At 42.5% G+C, this 9,684-nt stretch overlaps 1 non-coding gene across 1 annotated transcript; it reads right to left on the minus strand.

The window, feature by feature from the left end:
* Positions 1-1,460: 1,460 nt before the first annotated feature.
* TRNAL-UAA (transfer RNA leucine (anticodon UAA)) lies at positions 1,461-1,544 on the minus strand. Its single transcript has one exon. It is a non-coding gene; the product is annotated as a tRNA-Leu (tRNA).
* Between the last annotated feature and the right edge of the window lie 8,140 nt (positions 1,545-9,684).

Consider the following 9,684-nt stretch of genomic DNA (forward strand, 5'->3'; position numbering starts at 1 on the left):
AGCCTAAAAAGCAAATAAAGCAGATCCACGTAATATCTATCACTGATGCCAATTTGAGGGTTTAGTTACGCGAATCATTAAACATTACCAAAGAAAACTCAATGTAAGTAGCAAATTCACTTATTTACTTACTTACTTACTTACTTACTTACTTAATCTGTTTTCCCTCCAGGCTCGGTTTTTCCCTCGGACTCAGCGAGGGATCCCACCTCTACCGCCTCAAGGGCAGTGTCCTGGAGCTTCAGACTCTAGGTCGGGGGATACAACAACTGGGGAGGATGCCTAGTCCTTCGCCCAGGCGGCCTAACCTGCTATGCTGAACAGGGACCTTGTGGAGGTATGGGAAGATTGGATGGGATAGGCAAGGAAGAAGGAAGGAAGCGGCGGTGGCCTTAAGTTAGGTACCATCCCGGATTTTGCCTGGAGGAGAAGTGGGAAACCACGGAAAACCACTTCCAGGATGGGTGAGGCTGGAATCGGACCCACTTCTACACAGTTGGCCTCCCGAGGCTAAGTGGACACCGTTCCAGCCCTCATACCACTTTCCAAATTTCGTGGCAGAGCCGGGAAACGAACCCGGACCTCCGGGGGTGGCAGTTAATCACGCTAACCACCACACCTCAGAGGCGGGCAGAAAATTCACTTACCTCAGCATATTACTGGGCCATTTCATATTCATCCCACCTATCCTCTTTAATACGTATGCTTTATCATGCCTCCTTTGTAAGTGAAAAAGACAGCGTCCGGCTGGCCGAGCGGACTGAGGGGCCAGACTTAACTTCTGGTTCCCCATTGGAAGCGTGGGTTCGAACATCACATATTATATAAATTTTATCACACCTTTGCCACGATAACTAAGGTTCCCGTCAAGTACCGCCGTTAGCGGGTTCGGGTCCCGTTGGTCGGATAAAACGTTCACCATCTAAACGGCCACGCCGGGAGGCCCGGGTCCGATTCCCGTCTCTGTCACATAATTTGAAAAGTGGCACGAGGTCTGGAACGCAGTACACTCGACCTCGGAAGTTCAACTGAGTAGAGGTGGGTACGATTAACACCTCAGCCATCCCCAGAGTGGTTTACCATGGTTTCCCAATTCTCCAGCCAAATGCAGAGATAGCCCCGTAAATAAGGCCACGAACGCTTCCTTGCCTATCCCTTCCAATCTTCCTATTCCCCATAATACCTTTGTTCAGCATAGCAAGTGAGGTCCACTGGACGAGGTAATGGTTCTCCTCCCCAGTTGTTTCATCCCGACCCAAAGTCTCAAGTTCCAGAACGCTGCCCTGGAGGTGGTAGAGGTGGGATCCCTCGCTGAGTCCCAGGGAAAAAGGAACCCTGGAGGGTAAATATATTAAGAGAGAAAGAAAGAAATAGGGGCGAATCGCCAACATTCTAATGACGTTATCAGACGGTATGGACTTGACGCCTTTGTGACCGTGGCAACAGGCGGCTAAAATTCTTGTCAGGTGTGGGGTTCGAACCCACGCTCCCAGCTGGGAACCAGAACTTAAGTCTGGCGCCTTAGACCGCTCGGCCAACCTGACGTTGCACGCACGGGTCGAGAGAGGCGAGACAGAGCATGTATATTAAAAGGATAGATAGGATCATCATGGCCAAAATATGTATTCCGTTAAGTGAATTTCCTACTTACAGTGAGGTACTATTTTCTTTGGTTATGTTTGTTGATTTTTATAATAAACCTTTTATGTTGGCATCAATGAGGGATCAAAAGAGAGAAATGAGGACCAGGACCTCTCCTAGGCGACTCACCTGGTATGCTGAATATGGCCCTTATGGGGGAATGGGAACATTGGAAGGGATAGACCACGTGGAGGGAAAGATGTTTCCGTGGTCTTACGTAAAGTACGGCACCCATAAGGCGAATAGCCGAATGGATGAATTAATCAAATTATTAAACTCATATATGTGAATATTACAGATAGAAAGTCAGAGCCAGTAATTTGACAAAGTTCTGCACAGAGACCACACAGGCTGGAAATATATCCTCTGAAATTGTTTAAAATCACGTACCGGAAATAGGTTTGGCTAAAAGCATTCTGCAATAAACTTTATGCGAAACTTTCTAGAAAGCTTTCCCACGGGAAAGGGGACGTCGGAATGTGCCACTCCTTATTGTGTGACAGAGACAGAAGGAATACCTGTCACTCCTCTGCGAAAAATGGTTGAGTCCGAGTGTGAACACGGCGGCAAGTTTCAGCCAATCAGAAATTCCAAAATTAAACCGCCCTGTTCCAGCGAGAATTTTTATCCAATTTTTCGTGAACTGGTGACGAGAGAAGTAGAAATATACTGTGTTCTAATCTGGGAATAAAATTTGAGGAATCGTTTGTGTGAATATGTGATTAATTATCTTATAAATAATAAGTTATCAGCATTAAAGCCTGTTGTTGGGAAATAGGTTTCATCCAGAGGACTGAGTCTTATGGCGGGAAGTCGCCATATTGCGACCGCAAATTAATCCCAGTGACGCGGGGGAGCGTGTATAGAAATGAACGATCATTTTTGGTATTTTAATGCTATGTAAAAATCACACCAATTTTTAGAATCCTCAGAGTGTAGTTACGGAACATTAAACCTACGGAGAGTTTGAAAATTAATCCAAGGTGTCATATCACTACGCCATACCCCTCCAGTTGGACTACTTGAAAGGTGGAGTCTATTGAATTGACAAAACTGTTGGTGGCACTTGATAGAACACCCAGTCTTGTTTGAAATTTGAGAGCTTACGGTCTAATTTTCAAACGTGCAGCGCAGAACCCACTAATGTGTCAATCAGCGTTTGGTGTGTGATCGGTGAGTTGAATCAGTTGATGGACTTTGGAGAACTTTCATAATATTACAAGATCAGGTTATCTAAAAGTTTTGGGACATTTAGTACAGTCAAAATGTCGCTGATATATTTTCCTACTATGATGTTTTAGAAATGGACATTTTTTAACGTGTTAAGCTCACGGAGGAGGCAGATGAACTATGGTATTTTTCAGAACATTTAGTTTTGCAGCACTTTCCTAGTCCACACGTAACCTATACAGTAGTAATTGAGTGAAGAAGTCATTTACATTCTGAAGAACCACATTTTTATAGTTTTCCTCTGTGCATGATCAGTACAACATCGCAATTAGATTTTGCAGTGTATTAAATTACTGTTCCTTTGGGACATTTGGAGCCAGTACTAGTCGGGCTAATTTGAGGGTGAGACTTGTTTACTACGCAATGCAACGGTACAATGGATTGGACGTGTACATTCTATTTCCGAGCCAGGTGAATGACAAGTAATCCCTAGAACAAACAGTGCAGGGAGCGAGCTTTACGGACCAGGTGAAAGGACACAGCCAACGAGGTAGTTCTGTTTCTGGAGATGAAAACAAACTCTCTGTTTGCTAATTCCTTTTATATTGTGTAAATTATATTTTAATATAAGCTTCAAGAGTGCGTGTGTTTTCAACTGATTTGCGAGTGTTAATCAGAATGCATCCAACTCGTGTGTGTGAAATATTATGTAATCCTGGCAAGTTGTGCAAGATGGATTAAACACGATGTAATGGGGGCTAATGAGGATGCAGCACACCTGTCGACACACAAAGGTAAAGAGCATGTTGTATTTATGTAGTATGTAATCAATAATGACATGAATAATTCGTGGTCCGTTTTAGGGTAATGATTTCATGTATTTTTGTATATAGGAATAATTCACGTGCCAGAGGAGGAGTTTAGCTGCGTTGTACTGTAAATTTTACGAGATCCAGGAGCGAGGCCAGGGCAATTACATCTAACGATTCGGGATGTAATTGTCAGAGGCTCGATAAATAATAATATAATTGTACCGGGCGGTACACCTCCACGCCGCTAATTCAAACATTGCGCCAGTTGAAACTCCTGTACTGGAGAAAGCATGAACTTTAACAACCACATTAATTCTAAGGTTTCTCAAAAGATGTCTTTACTGTAAATGTCTTTACTGTTCTGAACTATGTCGGTTTCGATTTGTTTTTGTTTTCTCTGTAGTAAGAAATGTGAGCATTCTCTTCTAGATGGCACTACTTAAGAACTACAATTGTGCACCCTAGTGCGAAGTGAAGGAACTTTTTTGAAGAAATTTGCTATTCATAAGTTTGTTCTTTGTAAAATTTCTTTCAGTCATTGTTTGGGTTGGCAGTATAACCCTTCTCTTTCCGCCAGTTTTGAATTTGACCAATGAGGAATTTCTGTAATTAATTTTCCACCAATAAGGTGTTTCTTCTTCGTCTGGTGTATTAGTTTTTGCTGTTATCCAATAAAATTTTGTGGGCGGGTTGTAATCATTCATGAAACGTCTCGAATTTTCCACGAGGATATATAAACTGCTGATTTTCTGGTCTCCTGGCCACTTCGGTAACATCTCTCCTAGTGTGATTATGTAGCAGGGGGCGGGAAGCGCCCCTTTCTTCGGGCAGCAGTTCATCCACAAGGTAATGGCCGTTTAATCACTTTATTTCTTGCTAGCTCAGCAGTTTAACCCTCGGGGCAAGTTCGAAACTTTTCTCATGTAACCTCTCCTTAAAATGTAATAGACATTTGGTAAAATTTTGGCTTTTTAACTATAAATTGGGATAGAGAGTACCTAACCCTCTCGAGCTCCCACTCATATTGTTCTGAGGTGACTACGTTTTCATTTCCTTTTTTTTTCTCCCTTCGTAATGTAAATAAGTTTTCTTATCGTGTCACCTCCGTAGTATGGGATTAGCCCTTGCATAAGCGGCCTAGTGCCAAGTAGGTTTTAAAAATGTATTAGGAGTGCAAGTTACGCCTCCATTCAACTCAGAATTTTGGGCCATGTAATTGACCTGTTTCTTTACTGAATAGGCCTCAGTAGATTGGGTATTATTACCCCTGTTCTTGTGTGCCTAGAGGGCAGATTGAAGGTGGAGTTTGGTGTGGCCTTTGAATAGGCTTGATCTTTGAGAGCGGGTTTGCTCTTTCTTAAAAGTGGATTTTCCGTGTGCCTCGAGGAGGCTTTACTGGGTAATTGGGAGCAAGTGCTACTTGGCATGATTGGGGTTTTCTGCCTCTTTGTTGTACCTTGTATATAGGTAAAGTTGGACTTATAGCTCAAGGATTGTGAGTCTGGGGCTCGAAGCCCAAATCCAGTAACAAACTGTAATTGTACTTTCTTAATTTGTTGATCTGCTACTTGGTACCTGTTATATTCTGTTATTTATTTATCTTGAAAATAAAATATAACCTTTGTTAAAGTTTTAAATTAACTTTAATTTCGTAAGTTGAGTCCTGTTCCACCCAGCACCTTCTTTCACCTCTGCTGTTCCACAGATACCTCTGAACAATAATTATAATAATTATAAACTCTTTTGAAGTTTCTTGTCAATTTTATTGCGAATCATGCAAATGACGTGAGTTTTATGTGGATTTATGGATCTTTTTTATATTACATTAGGCATTTCATGTTCAGATTATTTTGGGCTTCAAAAAATAATAATAATAAAAAAGATACTAACAATAATAATATTATAATATTTTTTGTTGTGTGGATTGTTGTCAAGTCATTTTCAAGTCAGCCGAAGTGATTTCTTTCGGAGAGCCGTCATGTATCGTGATGTGTAATTGTAGCGCATCCGATTTATTTTTTACCTCGCGTGATCACAGTTTAGACGACGTTTTGGATTTCTTTTTCTTGTTGTGATGGTATATGTTTTAAAATGCACATTTTTTTATGAGTACGTTTGGCACCCAATCTTGTTGTGTTATATTCAGTGTTAAAGTGAGGAATCGTTGCCGTCCAGCTCTGAAATACACTGACTGACAGAGCAAATGCAACACCAAGAAGGAGTGGTCAGATCTTTATGCCAATTGCAGGGTAGACTGACGTCACTGAGGTATGCTCATGATGTGAAATGCGCCGCTGTGTTGCGCACGTACCGAACGATAAATGGGACACGGCGTTGGCGAATGGCCCACTTCGTACCGTGATTTCTCAGCCGACACTCATTGTAGAACGTGTTGTCGTGTGCCACAGGACACGTGTATAGCTAAGAATGCCAGGCCGCCGTCAACGGAGGCATTCCCAGCAGACAGACGACTTTACGAGGGGTATGGTGATCGGGCTGAGAAGGGCAGGTTGGTCGCTTCGTCAAATCGCAGCCGATACCCATAGGGATATGTCCACGGTGCAGCGGCTGTGGCGAAGATGGTTGGCGCAGGGACATGTGGCACGTGCGAGGGATCCAGGCGCAGCCCGAGTGACGTCAGCACGCGAGGATCGGCGCATCCGCCGCCAAGCGGTGGCAGCCTCGCACGCCACGTCAACCGCCATTCTTCAGCATGTGCAAGACACCATGGCTGTTCCAATATCGACCAGAACAATTTCCCGTCGATTGGTTGAAGGAGGCCTGCACTCCCGGCGCGGCGTCCGCTCAGAAGACTACCATTGACTCCACAGCATAGACGTGCACGCCTGGCATGGTGCCGGGCTAGAGCGACTTGGATGAGGGAATGGCGGAACGTCGTGTTCTCCGATGAGTCACGCTTCTGTTCTGTCAGTGATAGTCACCGCAGACGAGTGTGGCGTCGGCGTGGAGAAAGGTCAAATCCGGCAGTAACTGTGGAGCGCCCTACCGCTAGACAACGCGGCATCATGGTTTGGGGCGCTATTGCGTATGATTCCACGTCACCTCTAGTGCGTATTCAAGGCACGTTAAATGCCCACCGCTACGTGCAGCATGTGCTGCGGCCGGTGGCACTCCCGTACCTTCAGGGGCTGCCCAATGCTCTGTTTCAGCAGGATAATGCCCGCCCACACACTGCTCGCATCTCCCAACAGGCTCTACGAGGTGTACAGATGCTTCCGTGGCCAGCGTACTCTCCGGATCTCTCACCAATCGAACACGTGTGGGATCTCATTGGACGCCGTTTGCAAACTCTGCCCCAGCCTCGTACAGACGACCAACTGTGGCAAATGGTTGACAGAGAATGGAGAACCATCCCTCAGGACACCATCCGCACTCTTATTGACTCTGTACCTCGACGTGTTTCTGCGTGCATCGCCGCTCGCGGTGGTCCTACATCCTACTGAGTCGATGCCGTGCGCATTGTGTAACCTGCATATCGGTTTGAAATAAACATCAATTATTCTTCCGTGCCGACTCTGTTTTTTTCCCAACTTTCATCCCTTTCGAACCACTCCTCCTTGGTGTTGCATTTGCTCTGTCAGTCAGTGTACATGGCAACTTGTGGAATAGGAACGAAAGATCGAAGTATGAGAATAAATATGCAATTTTATCCCTGATGGTAATAGTTATGAGATAGAAAGTAGAGTTTGAGGACCATGTCGTGCATATGTCGTATTTGTGGTTATGAGAACTACAGAATGAATTAATGAAGTTGTTGAGCCCGTGTGGAATAGAACGAGGCTATATTAATACACAATGCTACGTTGAAAAAGGAAAATAATGAGATGAAATGGGAATTGAATTTTTCTCAGTTCAAGAAATATTGAGTTTAAGTCTACGGCAGTATCCATATGTCAATTACAGGCGGAAGGTTTAAGTACGCAAATATTACCAGGGATGACGTAACGCTCGGAGATATTTCTATATAGGGCCGAGTCGACGTGTGAAATAGAGCGGGCCAGCAATGAGTAATTTTGAAAGTTATACTGTGATCATTGTGATGTGTATTTCCTTTCCATTTTTCTTTGAATGCGAGTATAGAAGTTTCAGACATTACGTCTTGTATCATGGGATTGCCGCCAAATACACCTCATGTGTTTAGGACGTTTGTTTTCTTGACAGTGAAGTTTGCATTTTTGGAATTTGCGTATTTTGATTTATTTTTCGATGTAGACGGTGATCACGTTATTTCTGAGATTTTGTTCCTTTTTATTTATTTTTACTTTGATTATTTTTTATGTTTTTGATTTCTTTTTACCGTGTTTTTAAGTGTAGACGTCGAAGGTACGTGGATATTGATTGTAGTTCTGTGAATCAAGTGTAGGTACACATAGGTTATTTTGTATTTACATTTCCTCTTTGTTTTGAGCACAATGTTTTACAGTACCATGTATATTTTGTAATTTAGTATTTCAAGGGTTATTTTTATAGGACCACCTAATTTATAGTCAAAATCAATTACAACAGGTTCTTTACGCAAACATGAAGGCACCGTAAATAAAATAAAATTAGATGCCACTACAAGTTAAAATTATGCAAATGAATCGACCTTTAGTAAAAGGTCATGTGAACAAAGCCGCAAATTGGTTCTATAAGATGGAATCTGCCTCCATCAACTATAATTTAACACATTGTGGTTAATCTTAAGAAGTGTAGACAGCGGCCAGTAAGATTAAAATATTGTAAAAAGGCGAGTTCATTTGATTAATGTAAAGACTGAGGCACATAGCCTACAGTTCTTTTTGTTGTGAATGTCCAGAACTATCACAGTGAGTAAGTGTAAGGTGAAATTGGCAGAATAATTAATTGCATAGTTAATTTCATTTTATTTTGAAGCACAGTTTTTGTGTTTACTTTTTGTCAGCCACCAGTCATTTATGGGGCAAAGTTGATATAATTTAAAAATGATATTTTTTATATAACGAGGTGTGTTCATGGAGTTTTCTTTCTTTTCTTTCTTATTTGTTTTGACTTAAACAGTGTTGTTAACAGTTGGGTAACTGGCAGATTGATAAGTCTGGATGTGTGAATGTTAAGACACCGATTAGTGATCTCAGATTAGTTGATTATTTAATTAATTAATAATTTATATAAATTCCATTAGTTGAAATTTCAGTTTATTTGTAAATCTGAGATATCTTCTTTGAGTGGTGAGTCTTGGTAGACCACTGGTTTCGTCTATAGTAGCGTCAATCGACATAGAAGTTATTAGTTTATGGTAACGCTTATTATTTAATTTATGACCTACATCAAAGTTTATGTGAGGCAGTTCGTTTAGGAAGATTTGGAATTTGTCATTTCTTATTATTTTTCTTAAAATCTACTTTTATTTACACTTCGTTTTAAAAATAAGAAGTTACTTTTAATTTTGCTCATAATAATTTTTTTGTTAATAAAATTTTTGATAATTTAAATTCGATTCAGTCTTGGGTACCGTTATTTGTAGTTGACCCATCGTTATTTTTACTTCCTCACACCCATTTTGTGTGGCCCGACAACTTCGAGGAAAGCTGACGGACGGTAAGACGCCCAAGGAGAAAGGGTCTACGTGAGCGGTAGGTATCTTTGATGTTTTTATTTGCAGGAGCAGCCAGGGCAACAGTTGATCAAGAGGAGCACCGCCACGCATGCCTTGAAAAGGGCACAGCACCATCGCGGTATTTGCCGGGAGGAGAAGTGGGAAACCACGGAAAACCACTTCCAAGATGGCTGAGGTGGGAATCGAACCCACCTCTTCTCAGTTGACCCACAGAGACTGGGTGGACCCCGTTCCGACCCTCGTACCTCGTTTTCAAATTTCGTGGCAGAGCCTGTAATCGAACCCGGGCTTCCGGAGGTGGCAGCTAATCACACTAACCACTACACCACAGAGGCGGACAGCCCCAGTTAATGGCCAGAGAAACTTAATTTCTTCTTCTTCTTCTTAATCTATTTACCCTTCCAGGGTTGGTTTCTCCCTCGGACTCAGCGAGGGATCCCACCTCTACCACCTCAAGGGCAG

Source organism: Anabrus simplex, chromosome 1 (assembly GCF_040414725.1).
Source record: "Anabrus simplex isolate iqAnaSimp1 chromosome 1, ASM4041472v1, whole genome shotgun sequence".
Taxonomy (NCBI): Eukaryota; Metazoa; Arthropoda; class Insecta; order Orthoptera; family Tettigoniidae; genus Anabrus; species Anabrus simplex.